Genomic DNA, 20,665 nt, shown 5'->3' on the forward strand with positions numbered 1-20,665 from the left:
ACCAATATTTACTATCAGTTGACTTATTTGCAAATTTAGTATTTACTTTTTATAACATTATTTATATTTTCTAAACCCATTAAATAGGTTCACTATAGCTTTTACCAAAATTTATTGTGAGTTAGCTTTGTTACAAATTTAGCATTTATTTTTTATAATTAACAAGTATGAAACTCAACTCATTTAATTGATATTTTTATATTATTTTTTTTTTAATCTTTTTTTTATTTGAGTACTTTTTTGCTTTTGCAATATAATGAGACACATTAACATGCGTACTACTTCTTTCTTGTGTTGAGACAACTCCTACTAGGTCTTTGCTAATTCATTCTGAAAATCTAGGATAACAACTTCTCTTACTAGAGGAACATTATGACGTGTTTCCTCTATTTGATTTTCATTATCATGTGTTATCACTGAATTAGTTTGAACAATAGGTTCAGTTGTTCCTTGGGGCATACAACAATCTTCCTACGCATTCTCCTCAAAATCGGCTTGAACAACAACATTTGTGGTAGGAAAGTCCATTTAGGTCTCCATTGAACAAACACAAGTAATTTCATTTTGAGTCTCAGTATCATGCAAAGGACATTCCTCTATTTGGGTCCCCATAGATTCTAATTCCACTTTTGGTTTTTGAGCCTTATTTGCTTCTTTTAACCATTCTCTCAATTGTTTGACTCCTTTCTTCAGTTTCCTGTATTTCTTAATGAGCTTTGTTAATATCTCCTTGTACAATTTCTTCTTCTTCATGGGATTTCTAATTGGAGATGGAACAATTTTATTTATTTCGGGTTCATGAGGAGCTATGCCAATATCAGGGTTATGTTCCAATGGAAAAATATATCCTGATTGATTTTCGTCTTCAAGGTCTTCTTCTACATGGGCTTCTTTCTCAGGGGATTCCAATGGAACAATATCTCCTAATTGATTTTCGTCCTCAAGGTTTTCTTCTTCATGGGATTCTTTCTTAGGAGACTCCAATGGAATAGTATCTCCTAGTTTATTTTCGTCCTCAAGGGTTTATTTTGCATGGGCTTCTTTCTCAGGGGACTCATTCATAGAGGGAACTGATTCCCTCCGATCCTCCAAATTATCAACAAATGGAAAAGTTTCAGTATGGCCAGAACTACCAGTAGAGGTGGACTAGTTAAGGGAATTGTTTTGTCCTATAGAGTTTCCAGATGGATCCCTTTCTTCACAGTATGTACCCAAATTCTCCAATACTCGAGTCATTTCTTCCTCATATTCCTGTAGAAAATCATCTTGCGGGCTTCGAGAGGGCCTATGAGATGGCCCTACTTCTGTGGTTGGACTTGGGGCGCGTTGCTATGCATTTATCCTTGCAGAATGCCTACGTTTCATTGGGCCAAAGGCCAGAGAAGGATTTATTCATTTTCTTTCCCTTTTTGGACCTATTATCTTTACTCTTTGTTGTTTACTATCTGTGTTATCAATGTTTCTATTATCTATCCCTGTCTGTGCATATGGATTTTCTTCTAGTGGGGTCAAGGGAGGATTTATAAAGTTATCTTAAGCTAATTGTTGTTGGGCAAATCCATGAATAATAATTAACTTAATCATACCATGATGGTTGATGACAGAATGTGGATCTTTAGCCTTCCTAAACCAACTAGCAATGTCGTGCAATAAGGAATTTAAAAAGAATGGAAAATTAACCGTATTTTTCTACATAAGAATGGCTAACAATTTAAGTTGTCGAGGTTTTACCACATCCTGACGTCTGTCAAAAGTGATGTACCTCTGAACAGTGGTCACCAATTCCTACCATCGTTGCTTTAAAGATGTGGGGTGAATCCCTTTGACTTTGCGTATCAATTGTTCGTCTAGGTCTTGGAATACCGCAACTGTGTCATGCACAAGAACATGCTTATCATTCCATTTTGTGCCTTCTACTAAAATTCCAGAGACTTAAGTTGTAACTGCTTCAGAAACTGTTATATTTTTTCTCTTCATCGTCCCAAGTCCATCCTGTATATTTTTCAAGAATTCAAGTGTTATTTCATTATGGAATCCTTGTAATTTGGCCAGGTATTGGAGCCAGCCAACGTGATCAATAATTTTTCGAGCTTGTTCTGTTACCTGGAGTACTACAGGTTCAATGCAAATAGATTTTTCTCCCATGATTGTTGTGTCTCAGTAGCCCAACTTCGCACTTCTGCATGCGCTTTCTCACAATTTCTCAGTTTGGAACACCACAAAAAACCATATAGAAAACTTCAAAGTTGTTATTAAAAGAGCATTGACATTTCTTTAAAGTTGTTATTAAAAGGAAATGATGTTGTTTGTCACATCAATAGTATTTGGAGCAGCTTGATAATTATTACACATTCTATCAATAATGCATACCTTCCCACCTCCAATCAGAAAACAAATTGATAATTATTATGCATGTTATCCATAATGCATACCTTCCCCCCTCTAATAACAAAGGGGCGCCCATGACCATAAAGCATGGGAAAAGGGGAAAGGACGTTGGGGATTCATAAATGCGGTAGTACAATAGTTAGTGCGGTGTAAATACAGAAAGAAAAAAAACGGTGAGAGCAGTACAAGTCGTGAAGATGAGAAATGACCGCAAAAGGCATAAAATAGAGAATTGATCATTATGCAAAGATATATCTCCTTAGGTGGAAAAAATATGACAAAATCATGACCGGCGATAGATGATAATGAGTGCTTGTATTGATTGATCGAACAGTATTGATATAATTCATATAAAAGTATAGTTTATGATGTATATTGGCTAATATAGTTATAAACTATGTTCAAATGGTAAATTAACCCTTAGAAATGAATCAATAGGAAATAATGGGATAAATAATATTTGGCAATGTAACATAGAACTTCAATACCACAAGGAGAGCCACTACTACCAACAAGCATTCATAGCCCCGACAGGGTTTCTTTCTAACCCAAAAATAAGCCAAAATCCTCCATTTAGTATTTAGATGGTTATTTTTTTTTCTTGTTTTTATAAAGAGATCCATATACTGACATGGTAACTAGATAATCATAGTGCCATTCACAAGGATATAGCAAAGTGATCAGGCCGACTCGTGATGGGAGCTCCTATCGTTCAGACAGTTTTGACTATCTAGAAGGTCATTACTCTGGTGTGGTGGCCATAATGGAATGTCACTATTTACATCCTTATGATCATGGTAGGCTCGCTCGTAATGAGACCCCCTATCCTCTTTAATAAGATTTGTATTGTATTTCTATATTTCCATATTCCTATATATTTATAGTAAAGGGAGGGAGGCTCATTTACTCCTTAAGAGTTAGGGATGGCGTGAGAAGTAAAAAAATGCCAATGAAAGTTATAAGTTTATCTATATATCATCATACCAGAGGGAATTATGAATTGAAAGCCTGAAAGATAAACCAACATGGTATTAAAATAGTGAATCATTTTATGATATTTCCAAAGAGAATATATCCAGCTAGTTATTATATAGATGAACCAGGTCAGTTTCAGAATAAAGATAACCATAAAAGGTTTTACAAGTCATAATGGTATTAATATTACTATTTTTTCTTTATCTTGAGTAAAAATTCCCAATCCAAAAAGATGGTTTTGATAGGAAAGCATGGGAGAGAAAATGGGCTTCTTTATAAGAATTGAACGAAAATTGTGTGGTTATTGGAGCAGCAATTATTAATCACAAAAAAAATAAATCACAGGTGTTCTTTCTACCGAACAACAATTGATCAATTGACTGAACAATAATTGTTCAATTGATTGAACAATAAACACACCAAAAGAAATTAGAGTTATTCATTCTACCGAACAACAGTTGTTCAATTGACTGAACAGTAGTTGTTCAATTGATTGAACAAGAACACACCAAAAATAAATTGGAGCTGTTCGTTCTACCGAACAACAGATTTTCAATTTACTGAACAGTAGTTATTCAATTGATTAAGCAACAAACACACCAAAACGAAATTGGATATGTTCGTTCTAACGAACAACAGTTTTTCAATTGACTAAACAACAATTGTTCAGTTGATTGAAAATCAAACACACCAAAAGGAAATTAGAGTTGTTCGTTATATCAAACAACAACTGTTCAATTGACTGAATATTAGTTGTTCAATTGATTGAACGAAAATTATTAAACACACCAAAAACAAGAGAAATCCCCGTATTTACACAGTGATGCCTATCTAAAATAAATTACAACCAACTGTAGGAAAAAAATATATACATTATTTATAGCTGAAGAGAGATAAGTTTTCATGAAAGTAGAGCTATCGGCTCATTACTCCCTGCAACTAAAATTTTCATATTCGGATCATCACGTACTTTTCTGGCAAAAAGACTCTTTAGTGAGTGCTTTATGATAAATATGTACCTGATATCCATTCACCCTGAAAGAATTGCTAGACTCATCAATGGTGGTCAGAGTGAGAGTTCCATTGTTGTGCACCTCTTCAATTTCATATGGGCCAAGACATCTTGTTTGTAACTTACCCAGAAAGTCTTGAAATCTACAATCATAGAGGAGCGCCCAGTCTCCTTTCTAAAACTTTTTATTTTTAATAAGACTATCATGCCACTAAGCCCTTTGTTGTTGAATAATTTAAGTGCGTTGTAGAGCAAGTAGTCGAGATTCATCCAATTCATTTATTTCTTGAAGTTATTTAGTTTGGGGCTCTGTTAGATCCAATCCCACTTCCTGGGCTATTCTGAGAGTCTTTATTTCAAATTCAATATGAAAGATAGGTTCTTTTCCATATACAAGTTGGTATGAAGAATATCCAGTAGTATTTTACCAAGTTGTGCGATAGGCCCGCAAGGCCCCTAGCAGTCTAGCAGCCCAGTCCCGTTGATGTGTCGAAATTTTCTTGGTCAAAATAGCTTCGATGACCTTATTAGTGCTTTCAACCTACCCATTTTCCTACAGGTGATACGGGGAAGTGACTCTATGTGTGATGTGGTGGTTACGTAGAGTGGTTGTAATCTTATGTCCTACAAATTTCCCCCCTCCATCTGTTATCACTTCCCTAGGTAAACCATATCACATAAATAACTCAAAAAGGAAACTAATGACGACTTCTTCCATAGCTCTTGGTTAAGTTACTATTTCTACCCACTTTGTTACTTAGTCTGTAGCAACCAGTATCTAGGCCTTTTGGTTTGATGGTGGATGAAATGGGCCAAAAAAATCCAATGCCCATCGTTCGAAAGGTTTTATTACCAATTGGGGCTGCAGGAGCATTTCGTCACGGTCCATCCTCTACCAGCTATCACAAGGCTCGACATATTTCTTAGTGTCTTTAAAAATGGTGGGCCAATAATAACCCATCTATAGTGCCTCGTGCCCAGTTCTATGATCTGTGAAGTGTCCTCCACAAGGCTCGTCATGTCAGGCCTTCAGTATGTCATATATTTCATCTTCATGAATGCATCTGCATATGAACATATCAAACCTTGTATGAAAAAGGTATCCACCAATCCAAGAAAATCGGGAGCTGCGTTAGACGATATGTTTCCTTTCCCTTACTTTCAAATGTCTGGGCGGCTTTCCTATAGCCAGATAGTTTTCTACATCTTCTTACCATGGAATTTTAACTACTATGGCAAACAAAAGCTAATCTGGAAACTGATCATCCACTGCCACTAGATCAATTATCTTTGGAACCCGAGACAGAAAATCCACGACTAGGTTTTCCTTTCGTGGACAGTCTTTAATGGTGATATCAAACTCGTGCAAAAGTAACAACGAACGAGTCACTCATCCAATAGTAATTGGTTTGTTAGCTAAGTATCTAATGGTGGAATGATTAGTATACAGAAAAACATGATAGCCAGTTATATAATGTCTAAATTTATTTTTGTCATAAACGACAGCTAAAAATTCATTTTTTGTTACTGTATAGTTAAGCTCAGATGTAGTAATATTTTTGCTGATATAGTAAATAGCATAAGGCTTTATGTCCTCCTCCTGGCTAAGGACAATGCCTATTGCTGCATCCGACACGTCTGTAGAGATATGAAAGGGTAGCTCCCAGTTGGGTCCACATAATACTGGTGTCGTCGAAACTAATTTCTTCAAATCTGTAAAGGCAATGTCACATTTATTAGACAATTTAAATTCAATATTTCCCATTAAAGCATACAAAGGCACAACAATCTGTGAAAAAAATTATGAACCTACGATAGTAACCTGCATATCCGAGGAAGCTACATACCTCTGTTTGAGTATAGGGTGCATGTAGTAGGGGAATTACCTCTATCTTCGTTGGATGTACCTGTATCCCAACCTCAGAAATGTAGTGTCCTAGGATTACGCCTTCTAGCATCATCATGTGACACTTTATGTTACTTAAACATAGCCTAGTGGCGATGCATCATTCCAAAACCTTCTTTAATGTTTGTAGCGCTTGGTCAAAGTCTTCCCCATATGGGGTGAAGTCATCCATGTAAAATTAAAGTCCCTCATTTATCATATCAGCAAAAATACTAAGTATATCCCTCTGAAATGTAGTTGGGGCATTGCATAAACAAAACGGTAACACTATGTAAGAAAACGTACGCCATGGGCAGGTAAAGATGGTTTTGTCTTGGTCTTCACGGAAGATTTGGATCTGATTAAAGTCGTTGAAGCCATCAAGAAAGGAAAAGTACTATTTTCCAGCGAGTGTATCAAGGACATGATCAATAAATGGAAGAGGGAAGTGATCTTCCTATGTGGCTTTGTTCAATTCCCTATAATCCACATAGATGTGCCACTTCCCCATTTTCTTGGGAACAACTACCAGCGGACAGACCCACTTACTATCTGAAATGGGATAAATAAAATTCATGTCCAACAACTTATGTAGTTCTTCTTCCATAATATCTTTGAGATGCAGATTTAGTCTCCCTTGAGATTGTCGTATAGGACGAGCATCCTTTTCGGTGTAGATATGATGCATACAAAAGTATGGGTCTATACCCCCGATGTCTGGGTAGTCCCAAGAAAAAGCCCCTTTATATTTTTGTATAACTTAAATGAGCTTTTACTATTGGTCACTGTCTAGAAAATCATTGATGTTTAAAATCTTGCCTTGTTCAATTTCAATAAGTTTGCTGTTATGAACGATGGTTGTCGGGATATGTTGATCATTACTATCTTTCAAATGGTCTTCCAAGGCTTCATTGTCAAGAATAGCTTTTAAAATTTGACATTTTACATTATTCACAGTGGCTGGCTGATTAATATAATTATTGATTACATCATATTTACTCTGATTCTTGAACTCAAGCACCTCTGCTACTGTAAGTGATGAACGAATACTTTCTTCCAGGTAGGTGGCTAGTTGTTTATGTATTTTCACGATGGGTGGACTTGGTCTGGCAGAGGGCTATAAAACGATGTTCTTTACTATATCTCCCTTAGCAATGGTCATGTTGCCCACCCGGCAACCTATATAAGCATCGATTGTTTCCAACCAAGGTCGGCCAAAAATTAAAGGGTGCCCATCTAATCGACTTTTTGGGTTGACAACTAGAAAATCCACTAGGTATTTCGATGAATCAACAAAAATTGTAATGTCCTATAAAGTTCCCGTTAGTCTTACCACCAAACAATCAACGAGTTCTAGGAGGGTGGTGATTGGTTCCAGAGCTGTGATACCAAGTGTCTCACAAGTTTCCATGATTAAGATGTTGATGGTTGTGCACAAGTCAACTAGTGTGTTCAGAAAGGAGCGATCATATATTTGGACTGTAACTATGGGATTCCTTGGATATTCATATTTTATCGGTGTTTCCCCACCCAAAAGTAAATCACACAAGGTCCCTATGACATGGATAGTTGGTGAAGCTTTTATTTTCGTCACGGGATTTTTTGCACATAGTTCTTTAAACATTTTACCATAAATAGGAATAAATTGGATGGCCTGTAGGAGAGGAATTTTAATGAATAAAGTTTTAAGTTCCCCTAAGAGATCAAAGTCTATATAAATAATGGGTTTAGGTATTTTAAATCTTTCAGGGAATAGGGGAGAAGTAATTACTAGATTTTCAGGGTCCTTCTGCTCGATTGAGTCTTCTCCTTGTTTTATTTCTGTGTCAGTCACAGTCAAAGGTGTAGTTACAGGCGACCTTTCTAACTCATCTGGTGGTTCATCTCTGTCTTCATTATGAGTGATAATGCATCCTAACCTCACCCTAAGTTCACTGCATTGTTTTTATTTGGTCTCAATGTCTGAGTTTTGAACAATTTGTATCAGCTAAACTGGTCTGTTATTGGGGTTTGGATTTTGTTGAGTTGGTAGTTACGGACGCAGAAGGGGCTAAGGATTTTCCTGTAATGTATATGGGGCTAATAATTTAGGTTGAGGTTCAGGACCTGTCCCCGTAGGCGAATTGTTTATCCCTAGAGATCACTGCCAATTCAGAGACCAGTTTGAATTTTGTGAAGTAGAGGTAGCCCACTGGGATGGGTATGGATTAGTTTTCCAAAAAGGAGTAGAACAAGGAGAATCTAGCCAACCATTTCGTAGAAAGCACTGAGTTGGCCATGGTGACATAGGAAATGGATGGGACTGCCAATTCGAGAAAGGTGATTGACCTGGCCACATTGTTCTAGAATTCTGTTGTTGATTAAATGGCGAAGAAGGAAAGAACTGAGATGGGTCTTGTGACATACCTATGAGTCGGCCTTACCACTGTCGACGTTGGTTCATTAAGTATAATGGTTTCATCTCTTCTTATGCTTCTTTAAAAACATCTTTTAGCCCTGGAAGTTATGGACACTACTCAGTGGCATGGTCCTTGGTGTAGATAGCGCATGCCTGCACCATGTCCAATGGACACTCCCGTTGAGTGCGCTCCTTCCAGCAGTGTGAGAAAAAAAGGCCAAATTTTGTTCTTTTAAGTATTATTTCTTGTTGGCTTGTAGGACATCTAACTATGTAGTGAGAGTGCCTAATGTTTCTGTCTTGAAGTCCTCCAGGAGGTTACCGATTTCCATTCTTGTCGCACCTCCACTAGGTGGTTTGCTTCCTCTAGTAATAGAATCTCGGCTTCCTGACCCAGTGTGTGTACTACCTCGCGAGCACCTGATACACAATTGAACAATTTCATCACAATACTATTGAGAAATGTCTCCCTTCCCCATCAGATTTACAGTTTCTATCCATTCTTCTTTCATTGCTTTTGTTAAGATGGCTTTCAGATCTACTTTTGGTAATGTAGAGTGAGGGGATCTTTGCAAATTGCACTGAAACCATTCGACATATTCCTCTAGAGTTTCATTTTCCTTCGAAATAATTTTAAAGATTTCGTCTTTTAATTCCCTAGTCTTACAATAGTCCTAATAATTTGTGAGAAACTAAGTTTTCATGTCATCACAAGACTTAATGGTGCATCCACCGAAACCCATAAACCACCGCAAAGATGCACATTTAAGGGTAGAAGCGAACAACTTCAATTTTTGAGGATTGATGGTATAATCATATCCTTTGCACAGGACTTAAAACTCGAATATGAAGGCATTCATATCCTCTGTGGTCATCCCATGAAAGGTTGGGATGTTTTGAAAGGGAATAAATTTCATTTGGTCGTTGGCTACTGGGTCGACTATGGGATATTCCAATGTTGAGGTTTGACCTTGAGGTGGTTGATTCGCCATTTGGTTGAAAATGTTCCAATATCCTTCAGGGATTTTAGGGGATGCTATTTGAGTAAGTGGAGTAATTTTAATCCGAGGTGGTTTTACGGCACTGCTCGGATTTGGGATCATAAGTGATGCTAATTCAGACAACTATGGCTCTGTATCAGAAACCCCACTGGTTTCTCCCTCTCCTTCTCTTAAATTGCACAATTTTCCCTCTTGTCAAGGGGCAGAATGTAAATTTTTGGTAACCTGAAAGCTCTGTTCAGATCCTCTGATTTGGCTATGAATCTCAACGTAGGATGCAAGTGGTGAGCCTGCTTCCTGGGGAATTATGGTAGGGATTTTTCCAAATATAGTACAAGGTCATACTGATGCGTGAGATTCTGCTTTTCTTACGATTTCATCTATAAAAATATATCTTTCAAGGTTCACCGATCGCTTTGGTTTTGTGTTTTTGGGTGGGGGGGGTGGGTTCTGATGTTTTTCTATCTTTTATTCATAGTCATTCATAAAAACCCCTACTCCTATTTAACCTCTACACATTTGCGGAGAAGCGGGTTGTTGAGAAAGCGCTTTACTTGCTGGTTACGTAGGTTCTTACCTCCCGTTTTTAATACCCAATTCTTATACAACAAGAAAAATAAAAAGAAATCACTTTGAAACACTCTCCCCAACAACGACGCTGAAACTTTGGTGCACTAAGATGAATATTAAAAGAAACCTTAATACCTACATTAATTATCAACCCAAGGTAAGTCTGTTTATTTCAAGAGTGTTCAACATTGTCTATGCAAGTGAATTCAGAGCCTAGTTCAGAATGAAATGATTTCGAATCGTTGCAATAATTAATATCTAATTCTCAAATTTCAATCCAAAAAAAATATGAAGGCAAACCTTAAAGAATTTTCAAATCTATTTTAATCTATTGTGTGGAAAACTGAATTTGAATGCAAGTATGCGAAAGGAAACACTCTTAGCAGATCTATTAACTAGTACCGACAATAATTCATTCAATAAGAAGGAAAACTACACCAAATAAACAACAAGAAACTATTCAAAAATCATGAGAAATTAGTCAGTTACGACTACCTCTCATGGAAATGGTCATACGTTTGAATGACTTACTTAACGCAGTTCAATCCCAAAAAATGATATCAAAAACAAGAAACTATTCAATCTTTTAACTGAAAGCAATCAACCGTGAACTCAAGATCTCTTATAACACTACTCAGAAGGAGCAATGATGAAATACATAAACTAATCTAATAAATTCATCAAAGACTAACACATATATGTAAACATAACAAGATCTAGAATCTACTTTGGACGGTAAAGGTAAATCATGAAGATCAATAACCACAACAATCAAAACAATTCTAGTTTCATGAAATTAAAGTAATAAACAATTGCAAGAATAAAAAGAAATAGTTATGCCATAAACAAAGTAGTAAATCCCTTAGCAACTGGGCCCATAGTTTCCAGAAGTCACTACCAAAAGACACTCAGAATGCGGTTACAAGTAAAACACAGTCTGTCTCATTAAAGTCAATAATAAATATACAACATCACCTAGTGATAATACTTTGTGTCAAAATGAAAGTTACAATCTCTCAATTCCTACCTAGCTTGTTCTATTTCACCTGTCGGCTTTATATAACCTATGAGAGATAAACGAATAGGAGTGAGTCCTTATGATCAGAAGAGCTTGAGGATTTCGTAGCCGACAATTATATTTTATTACAAAATAAACTCAATTCCCATGGTCTTCCGCTAGCCTTCCTGAGCGAAACATTGTGATTTTTCTTTTATTGATCGTTGGTGTTCCATCGTTTGAACAACAATCGTTCAATTCATGTCCTTGCATATAAAAATAACAAAAGTTAGCTTTCATGCCCAAAATCACACAATTTGTTAATCATTGATTTTATCCGGCTTCTACAATCATTTCTTCTAAATTATTTTCTAAAATGAAGATAATCATATAAAAATGAATGATTAATTAAGATAATATGAGGATAAAACATACATTTTCGATGTCCGAATAGTACACAACAATAATTCATAAATGAATGATTAAATTAACAATAACTCTTACATAGTGGTCAAATATTTTATCTAGTTATGTTCATGTATATTTTGTGCAAATAATAGAGGAACAACATGTACAATAATAAGTATGTTTTTAATAGACAATGACATGTATAGAATAAATTGAATATCCCATCCTATAAAGAGTCCATTGAATGTAGATATACCGAGTGACCAAAATATACATACAAATAAACCATCAATGTTATAAAATATCTCTTTCTTATATTGGAAGAAAATTAAACCATCTTAAGACAACAAAATCAAAACCTTATCATTCATAAAGACTTGTAAGGAATTTGAACAAGGGTTCTGATAAACAGACAATATCCTTTGTCCCAAAACTAAGTTAGTTACTTATGGGCTTAGCATTCGAGTGTTTCACTCAATGGTTACAACACCAAAAATTATATAGATAAGCCGAAACAAAGGCATCAATTCTAAACTTGTGCATACACAAGTAGCAGAGTGGAAGAAAAGTTTCCAACTTGGAAGGTAGAGATAGAATTAGTTGGGGTACCAGTTTGCTATCGAAAATCCTGAAAGATTTATATGGTCTATGAAGCGAAAGTACCCACAAAATTTAAGTACGCCTACGTTAGACTCGAACCGAACCAACAAGAAAGGACGAAACTTTGGATTTAACACTTTTATATTGTAACAGAAAACAAAGTTTTTACCTTTAATATTTTTCACCGTATACTGCAACTCACCTATGAAAGTTTCACCAAAATTAAACTTAGGAAAGGAAAAGGAACAAACCAAAGAACCCATAAAAAAAATTGAATATCCCAAATTACATCTTACCATATCCCAAATACAGAAAATACATAGGGTGCACAGTAATTTCTTGCGGATAAACCGAGGTCACGAGATACTGGAATCTAAAAGGAAAATGAATCCTTAAATGCAAGGCATACTTGAGGGAGTAAACCCTGAATAGTTTCACATGAGAAAAATAAAATAAAAATTATAAGAAAATGATGAAGAGTAACCAACCATCAAAGGTGCTATGAAGGTCAAAGGAAAAACACAAAAACCTTCCACTACTCACTAACTCTTTGACACGAATTCCGCTAGGGAGAAATGTAATTTCCATATAATGAGTGATAGGGAGTTAAGTAACCACAGAAAATAAAAAATAAAAATAGCAGAGCACAAAATGAGGTAGAACTAAGTGGAAAATTTGTGTTCCCTAAATAAGAAAACCACTAGTAGAATTTCCATTACCTGGTTTGTCCCTATCTCAAGGTGGAAAAATTTCTAATATAGAAGTTACAGGTGTGGGAGGTTTCCATACCTTCAGTGTCCAGAGAAAGTTTCTTTACTCTACGCAGCACTAGGAAAAACCAAAACAACAAGTCAAGGAAAAGAGATTAGACAAAAAGGGGTTTCCAAAATAGGGTTTGGCTAAAGAGATCTCAACCCTCAGATTTGACCAACATAAATATCCACCATTGACCAAGGTTGAGTACAACGAGCATGTGAATATCACATAAACAAATGATGGTTAACCAATCCCTTGCATGGAAGTGAAAATCCACCATAGCCTCAAAACCCATAACCTATCATTCAACTCCATGTGGACTCAACTAAATGTTTAATGCAGTTCATATAATCACCTCCAATAAAGTTACAATATGTACAATCAAAGAACCATGATAGTAATTAGTCTCATTATACAAAAGAAGCCATATAAGGTAGACCATAATCTAAATCCATAGAAATTAAATGCTGGTGATGAAATTAATATGTTTGCAAGCCAGATAGTCTATGAGGTAAAACATATCATAATCAATTATGTCAACAAACTCTAATGTGTACTTTGGAACCACAATTGTGGTATTCACATATAGTAATCCAAACCTTATACTTTTCTAGATGCATATAAAAAACTAAGCTATGAGATTTGATGGTGTGGATTTTGACATTATTAGAAATACCTCTACTTATGTGGAAAAACCTCTAGTAATTTAAAAAAAGTTAAAAAAAGGGTAAATAAAATGGGTACGTGAGATATGGTATCACGGCACCAGTTTTAAAACTAGGCCTATGATGAACAACCACATTTGGATATATATATATATATGAGTAAAATTGTGAATCAAGTTTAAGATGTGTATACTAATGTTGGGTTGTGTTGACTATAAGGTACTCAAGCGAAGCAAGGTTCTAGCATAGAATGGCAGATGATCCTAATCTACCTACAATAGAGGCAGAAGGAATCTATGTGGAGTTTGGAGGAGGAAGTATGCTACCAACAACTTATTTTATGGAGATTGTTAGAATTATAAAACAAGAGTTGTATCATGCCAGAACTAGTAATGAACGTTTGTTGAAAGCTAGTGAAGAACAAGAAACGATGATAAGAGATATAACTAAAAAATCTAATCACAGATTAATCGCAACAAGACAATATGGAGAAAAATAGAACCGCTAAGAAGAAAAAATGCAGAGACAGAAACAAAAAAATATGAAAGTGGAGATGAATCATAAAAAACTTATCCAAATACACATAAAATGAATAATAAAATGGACTTGCAAGAGGAATTGAAAAATATAAAACCCCCTACATTTGATGGTGAAAAAGAGGAGGATGCGGAAGCATGGCTTCTCAATATGACAAAGTACTTCCAAGTTTATGAGTATGAGAGTAATTTGAAGGCTAGGTTGGCCATTTATTAGCTACAAGGGACAGCTGCCCTCTGGTGAGAGGAGGTCAAAATAGTCCACATGTTAGAGGAAAAGACAGCTTCCTAGGAGGAGTTCCAAAAATAATTCAAGTCTAGATATTTAAATGAACGATACTATGATAATCAAGTAAAGGAATTTCATGAGTTAAGACTTGGGAAGTTAACTATGGATGGGTTCATGGCTAAATTATCTAATTTTTTGTGTTATGTTCCTTACATCAAGGAGGAGAAAGCCAAAATGTAGAGGTTTTTAAACTTCTTACTGATTTATTATAAAGAAATTATTGAGTTTAGCAATCCTAAAATGATGAACAACAGTGAGAAAACACAAATTATTTTATCGACAATTTAAAAATAGAGGAGAAGGCTGAAAATATTGGCATGGTAAGGAAAAAAATAAACCTGTAGTGGGGACAAGAAAGTAAAATCTACATATCTTAAAAAGTTTGGAAGAGATTACCATTGGAAGAAATTTAGCAAAGGGAATTCAACTCAACCAACACAATCTCAAACTAGGTCCAATCCCATGGATATAAATAATAAAAAGGAAATTGTGGTCAAATAGAGAGAAATTTTGAAGTGTTGGGGGTGTGGGGAACCTCATTTGTTGAGGGATTGTCCACATTGTTAATTTTCATAGAGATATATTTTTATTTGCTTTGATAATTGCATTTATTGATTAAAGCATTAAGATCGCTACACAACACCATAACATCATGTACATTTACATCGTTATTCATTAGCATATGCAAGTACATAGAGATAAAAATAACGTTATCATCAATGCAGTGGAAGATACAAGAACAATAGAACAAAATCATGCACACATAGAGACACCAATATTGGTCAAAGACGAGGGAAAAACCCACTATAGGGAAAACCATTGAAAATATTCTTCTAATAGATTGTCATCAAAATATTCAGCAAAAGAGATTACAATGATCCATATCTTGACAAAAACTAGAATATCCATGAAATGCATCTAAACATAAAAACTCTGATTCAGATGAATGTAATGTACTATCACTACTTGTACCCTACTTTCAAACACTTCTGTGACTGAGTGAGGTCTCTGGAACATTATGACATATAGGGTTTCTCTCTTTGAATTGCACGATAATGACTATGGTAGCTCAGTCACTCCAATACCATTTTGTGCGAGCGACCAGGGACCAAACTAACCAAAACTCCTGGTCACTCTCATGATGACTCTATGCTAATGTCCAAGGACCCAAGTTCTTAGTTTTGTGCCAATTACTTTGAATAAAAAACCCTAGTTCAGTGCCAGCTTCATCCTGAAGTTTCAGACCCTTCACCAAGCTTCCTCCATCAGACCTGTGAAAGCCAAGACAAAATAGAAGAGGAGAAGTGATATTTGTGTGCATATAAATGAGCTTGATGTCTTTTCTATTTATAGGATTCCATGAGGACCCACTTCACTTGTCCATTGGTACATGTGCTTAGGGTCGACCTCATCCAGAATAATGTTTCAACAAAGAACTCATAACTCAACTTCTGATTGTCCAAATCAGGTGATCTTTAGGTTGATTTTGGTCCTCTTAGGAAGAGGAGTCTAATTCCATCATCATCTCCATCAAGTGAGTAGTCAAAATTGGAATTTAACAGTAGTTTCATAACATTAGAACACATAACCCTGAGTCTATTCAAAATATACAAGCAATACATGAAGCAATGACAGTAAATGAAATTGCAAGGAATATTCAGAAGATCAATATGGTGTTGGAGGATAGAAAAGTGAAATATTGAGAATGAAGGTACTATTTTTAACCATTATGTCTCTATCTTAATTGACCATAGGGATAGTCTGAGTTATATTAGTCCTCAAATTGTTGAAGAATGTAAGCTAAAAACCAAAAAAATAAGAGTGCATGGCTAGTATAGTTAGCAACTGACACAGAAAGGAAGGTAATAATTCTTGTGAAATAGTGTCCCATATATTTAAATGGTTTTTCTATTGAAGTAAGTTTAAATATACTTCCATTATGGTCATATGATGTGTTAATAGGTATGGATTGGCTGGAAAGACATAGAGCAGTAATCAATTGTTTAGATAAAATTGTGAGTTGTGTAAATCAAGAAGGACAACCACAGCTAATAAGAGGTATACCAAAAGCAATTTCAATTAGACATTTTTCAACATTACAATTGAAAAAGAGTGTCAAGAAATCATGTCAACTATTGCAATGCATGTTGAAGGTAATGATCTTCAAACATAAACCAAAAACTAGAGGGATTGCTAATTATTAGGACTTTAAGGATGTTTCTTGAGAGGATATTACATGTTTACCTCCCAACAAAGACATAAATTTTTCCATTGATCGAGTGGGAGGAGATACTCTAGTTTCTACAATGCCTTACCGAATGAGCATTCCATAGTTATTAGAATTGAAGATGCAGTTGCAGGAATTACTCAATAAAGGATATATTAGACCTAATGTTTCATTGTGGGGGGGGGGGGGGGGGGGGGGGGGGGGGCACCAGGGCGGTAGTGTTATTTGTGAAGAAGAAGGATGGCACATTTAGAATGTGCATAGATTACTAACAATTAAATAAATTGACCATTAAAAACAAATACCTATTGCCCCGCAGTGGCAATATATTTGATTAGGTAAGAGGGAAAACCATACTTTCAAAAAATTATTTGAGAACCAGGTATCACCAGTGAAGAATAAAGGATGAAGATATTTGGTCTTACCAATGCACGACCATCATTTATCTGTTTAATGAAAAATGCTCTTGGTAAGTACCTTGATAAATTTGTGTTTCTCTTTATATATGACATTCTGGTACATTCCAAAAATGAGGAGGAGCCTAAAAAACATTTGAACTAATACTAAAAACTTTAAGAGAACATCAATTATATGAAAAATTTAGTAAATGTGAGTTCTACAAGGACATAATACAATATTTGGGCCATGTTATTTCAAAGGAGGGACTATTTGTTGATCCAGATAAGTTTAGGGTCATTTTGAATTGACCCATACCTAAGGATGTGTCAGATGCTCAATCCTTCATGGGAAGTACTAGATACTACAAAATATTTATTGAAGGTTTCTCAAAACTGGCCTATCCTATCAGTTCATTGTAAAAGAAAGGGACAAAAATTGAGTGGACAATTAAGTGTCAGGAATGTTTTGACAAAATAAAACATTGTTAACACTAATACCTAGTTTTAGAATTATAGATATGGAAAAGGAATTCGTTGCATCCATAGATGCTTGTTTGGAGGGTTTAGGTGGATTCTTAATGTAGGAAAATTATGTAGTGGCCTATGAATCTAGGAAACTAAAACCACATGAAAAGAACTATGCAATATATGATTTAGAGTTGGTTGTTGTAATACATGCCTTAAAAATGTGGAGAAACTACTTTTTTGTTAAAAAGTTCACATTCATAATAGATAACATTAGGTTAAAATATTTTTCAGCCAACAGGATCTTAATGCTAGAGAAGCTAGGTGGATGGATTTTCTCAGTTAATTTGAATTTGGTGTAAAACATATTAAGGGCCAAGAAAATAAATTAGTAGTTGCTTTAAGTAGACATAAAAATTCCCTTGTGGAAATATCTGTTAGCAATGTCACTACATATTTTATTGAACAAATAATGAATTCAATACAAGAGGATCAAGATTATTAGAAAATTCAACAAAAATTGTAGCAAGGAGACGTTCCGGGCTACGCTAAAAATTAAGAAAAATGTTAACCTACAAAAATAGAATGTACATTCCAAACACAAGTCGTGTACTCTTTACTGTTTTTTCTACAATTCTAAGATTCCAACTCATTCATTCCTACTTTATGCTATTTTATCACTGCCATTTTCATGGGTTTAGGCACCAAAATATGCCACATATATTGCTACTAACATGTTCATTCTTTACCATTAAGCCTAGCCAACAACCATTTTTTTCTATCCCCAGAGGGATTTAAACAATGTTATCAACTCATCTATGCTGCAAATTAACCTTCGTGGGCTCCTAGACACTTCCCAACTGTCCACTCATTTAATTCATGTCCCTCATTCTTCCTAGGCTAATTTTGATTCTAGCCCCAAGGTGCTTAAATTGAACTGAAAACTCCCTTGTGACTTTGGTCACAATAACGCACAAAATCTCCACAAAAACACAGCCTGGGCTTACTCTTTTTCACTTGATGGAATTTATCTCTTGGTTCTTTTTCTTGCTTCCCATGCTCATGAGTCATTACCAAGGAAATTTCTCCCTTTCCGCATTTGTTATTCCTCTGGGGTAGAGCCTTCCAAGATTTCTTTTTCTTCTAGGATTTTTTCCATCTAGGATTGGTTAAGTGCCTTTCGGGCTTTACTTGCAAGAACCTTCTAGGACTAGCTTATTATTTTGTATCCATATTTTATTCTTCTAGGCTATGCCTCCCACTAATATTTCTTGTCATATGGGCTCCAGTATGAGCCAATGGAAATGATTACTGCCTCTCTATTGTTTACTCCATGTATTCCTTATCCTCCTTTAGTCGGTCCACTAAATAATTTGACATGTTTTGGGAATGGGCCAACGTAAACATGCTCCAAAGGTCCTCCAACCAACAATAGGTCTATGCATTTTACTTTGGGGTTCTAAACTTTTTATTTCTCTAACTTTTAATCTAGGAGGCCATTTTTTATCATCCACATGCCACTGCAAAGATATTTCAGATCTCTTTCCATGTAAGTCGGTTTCAACTAAATCTAACATGATTTTTTGTATAAGAAATTGATGAAAATTCTCTTCATCTTAACGAATTATCTCCACCACTATTGGTTACCTTTCTGCTTGTAAACACATAAGATTTTTTACACATTGGACATAGATGTATTTATATTCCTTCTTCTTGCAGTATTCTTTACATTTCCATTGAATTAATTTTGATCTAGATACACCACCATTAAAAATATTTGTCATCATATTCATTTCCTTTTCCCTCAATGAAAACATCATCAATGTTTTTCCTTTGCAATCAATGACAACATATTTCCAACATTACATTGATTTCCTAAAATGTAATTTTGATGGTGCCTCGAAGGGGAACCTAGGCCCTTCAGGCTTTCGTAGTATTATTTGATATCATAAATTTCATTGTATTTATATACACCCAAGCTGCTTTGGAATCAAAAAGAATAATGTAGCAAATCTCACATGCTAAATCACTGGGTTGGAAATGACACAGGAACAAGGTTACTCCAAAATATTTGTTGAGGGAAACTCTCAACATATTATCAACATGATCGACAAACTTCATAATGGAAATATAGCTCATAATATAATATAATGTATGGAGGAATTAATATGCATAAACTCATCCCTTTTAGCTCAAGTTTAAATCATATTCCTTCTCACGTCTGGTATATTGGCAACAGGGTAGTTGATTTGCTAGCTAACTATGGATGTTCAGACTCTCAAGTAAATATTTCTTCCACCTAGAGACTCCTTCTAGAATCTCCTATTAAAAAAAAGTGTTGATATCTTATTCAATAGGACTCATTTATCCTAGGTGGGGTGACAAATCTTCAAAAAGGGTGGGGAGGGTAGAGTCTCACACTACCCCACCAAGACAAATAGTTGGGGGATGTGAAAACATTCCCCCAAAACAAAGCTTCATATACCACTGTGCTAAGGTTCATCATATGATCATTATGTTGGCCTTGGAATTATGGTGAATCAAGTTAACAAAATTGGTTGTAGCTTGAAACGCCATGCCTATCATGGATTAAATCATGTGGATTTTAATTGTCCCTCCTTGTCAAGCTCCACCTCCATCCCAAACTTATTACTTATTCCCTTTCTTATTCTTGGCTGACTTGAGTTTTGGTTTGTTTTGGTTTCTGTAACCTCTAAGAACCCCTAAAATTCATCTTGTGGGCATTTTCCAAGCCACTTATATGAGTTTTCACCATTTCCATTCCCCCATTCTACTCCCTCCTCTACCATCTTATAATTGTAAATTCCTCTTTCCTTGGGTGGAAACTCACTCACGTGGCACATATGTATCCATGATGTTCTAAGAATAAGTTTCCATTTCCCTTCCCACTCCAAATTGTTATCCATGCTTCGATTATTGAAGCATATCCCCCAAGAAAAATCGTGGTGAGAAACATTAGGCATCGACAATGTTTAATGGGAACCAACTACACCTTGTGTTCAAATCCCATCCATAGTGTCATTTCCTTTTCTAAATGTTTTCTATCACATTTCTCTCCCTACAACTACGAATCC

The sequence above is a fragment of the Pinus tabuliformis genome, chromosome 1_2, assembly GCF_031772625.1.
Source record: "Pinus tabuliformis cultivar Carrire ecotype Pingquan chromosome 1_2, CPIR1, whole genome shotgun sequence".
Lineage (NCBI taxonomy): Eukaryota > Viridiplantae > Streptophyta > Pinopsida > Pinales > Pinaceae > Pinus > Pinus tabuliformis.